This window comes from Echinops telfairi, unplaced genomic scaffold, assembly GCF_000313985.2.
Source record: "Echinops telfairi isolate 266 unplaced genomic scaffold, ASM31398v2 ScPeMD7_7420;HRSCAF=8458, whole genome shotgun sequence".
NCBI classification, from domain to species: domain Eukaryota; kingdom Metazoa; phylum Chordata; class Mammalia; order Afrosoricida; family Tenrecidae; genus Echinops; species Echinops telfairi.
The window spans coordinates 52,652,936-52,655,483 of NW_022111320.1; positions in this window are offsets into that span (position 1 = coordinate 52,652,936).

A 2,548-nucleotide genomic window follows, 5' to 3' on the forward strand; every position below is an offset into this window, starting at 1 on the left:
AATGTGCAATGAGTCAGAAGGAGAACCAATGATAAGGCGTTCAGTTTTAGCCTAAGTGCATCCACATCGACCCACTTCGCAATGCGCTGTCAGGGAGCAGAGACGGTCACCTTGCTGATGGAGGGCCAGAGGCCGCTTACTCCACGTGGGGCCTTCACTGTCATCTACAGCGTTCTGCAAACTGGGAGCTCAGAACTTAAGCTCTCGTACAATTCTCTCCCTGGTCTTGTATTTTAGTATCTACAATCCTTGGGTCACACAGGCCGCTGCACTTCTTCTGTGGGAGCTAGTGGATGTTTCACTTTGACGGCTGCTTGTTTTCAGACAAACCTAAAAAAAAGGACAAACCTTTAAGGCCCCAGACTCTGTTCTGACTGATAGCTGAGCACCATCTGATTTTTTCACCCCACTTCGTTATAGAGCATGCTTCTCTCCAGTGGTCTCTTCACAGGAGGCAAGTATCAAGTAGGGCCCCATCCGCCATAGAACTCATTGTTCTTAGATCAGGACTACGGTCAAGTGCGGGCTCAAAACCCACCCATAGATCTAACTACTGGTATTTGTAAAGGCATGAGCTTTGTCGCTCCTGCTACAGTTTCTAAAAAGACCAGACTTTGACATTGTGTTCTGTGATTGTGGCAGTCAACTTGAGTGAAGGGACGGAGTCTAGCCTGTTGTGTTAGTCGGAGTGGCCTAGGGAAACAAATTCATAGACACAAGTGTGTAACAAAGACCTTCGTATCAAAGAGCAATTGAACATTGAGAAAACGTCCCAGCCCAGTCCAGATCAAGTCCATAAGTCCGATATTAGCCCATATGTCCAATACCAGTCTATAAATTCTTCTGACTTATGCAACACAGGCAATGACGCTGAGTGCAGGAAGATCACAGGCCGGTGGGTGGAAAGTCTGGTGGATCCAGTGGTGGTGGTAGAAGCATCTCAGAGCTGGCAGGGGTCTCCAGGTGGCTCCTCCAGCTCTGGAGCTCTGGCTCCACCAGCATAGCTCCATGTGGCTTGTCAACAGCAATGTCTCGCAGGGAGAGAGTGTATCTGGCCGCCTCCAAATGAGGTCATCAAGCTGTGACCTGATTGACAGGCTAGACTCCGCCCCTTCACAAGCTGACACCAGGTTATGTAACTACCACAAAACCAAACCCACTGCCATTGAGTCATGTCACTCGTAGCGACCCTGTAAGACAGGGTAGAGCTGTGCCTCTGAGCTTCCGAGGCGGGAGTAGACTGCCCTGACTTCCTCTGAAGGAGCGGCTGGTGGTTTGGAACTATTGGCTTTGCGGATGGAAGACCGACATCTGATCACCGTCCCACCAGGGCTCCTGAGTCCCGGGAAAGGAGGTGCCAAATGTGTCCTGGTCAACAGTCAACCTCCCGCTCCTGCTTCCCGTTCTGTTTTAACTCCAGTCTCCAGCTTCCTTTCCTTCAAGCATGTTCATGATCGAGAATTGCATTTTTAACCCAGTGTGAGATTCTGTTAACAGACGATTTCCGTCCGTTCTCATGAGACACAGATGTGTCTCTCTCTTTGGGCTTTCTACCTATTGAACGTCTTTTCCATCTATCCCACGCATCTGCCGAATTGGCTGAATTTTCTTTTATTTACTCTAATGTTTCAGGAGTCGTGGCAGAGGCTCCCCAATAGCCACTCTCTCTCTGCGTTGTAAATAGAACCAGGATGCGGGGCAGGAACTCACTCCGTGAGGGTCTCCGTCTTCTCCCCTCGCAGGTGTGTGTCAGCACGACCCTTCTCTCTTCCTTGACGTCCGACTCGGCTTCACGGCCCCCGTCTCAGAGACATTCCAGGTGCACGGCTATGATTGGGGTGCTCTTCTCCCCAGCTCTCCCTCCCCTGCTCTGACGGCACAAGCACAGGTGCCCATAGCCACGTGATGATGTTATGGGGGTGCCCTGTGGAATGCGGAGCAAACCCATGGAGGGGTGCTGCACGGGGCTATTGGCTCCCAGCAGACTCAGTGCACGTGAGAAACACACTCTGGCGAAGGCGCCGAGGCTTGGACGTTGTCTGTGTTGCAGGAGAACCTGGCCTGTCCGGATAGGCTGCATGTTGTCGGGGTGGCCACGTGCATCCTTGTCGCTGGGCGGCCCAGGAATCGATGGAAGATAAGCCGAGGTCAGGGGTGAGTGAGCCTTCGGGGAGAGGCTGGTGCTGGCAGGAGCTCCTTTCTCTGTCCGTGCTCCACCTCTTACCTGAAACACAGGCGTCGCGGCCGGAGCTCTGGGGCACCATGACCAAGGCCCCACCCTACGTGCATTCACACTCCGCAGATGCCAAACCCTGGACCTCCCATCGCCGGGCTTCATTTAGAGTAGAGAAGAAAACCACATTGGTCTTGTTTCTCTCTGACGCACGCTGAGAGACGGAAACTGTCAACCAGAGTGGAAAGCCCAGTCTTGCTCCCTCAGAGCTGCTGGTGGTTTTGAACTGCCAACCATGGGAATTGCAGCCCAAGGCGTAAGCACACCACCATCAGGGCTCCCTATTTTGTTTCATAATCTGGTGTCACCTTGCAA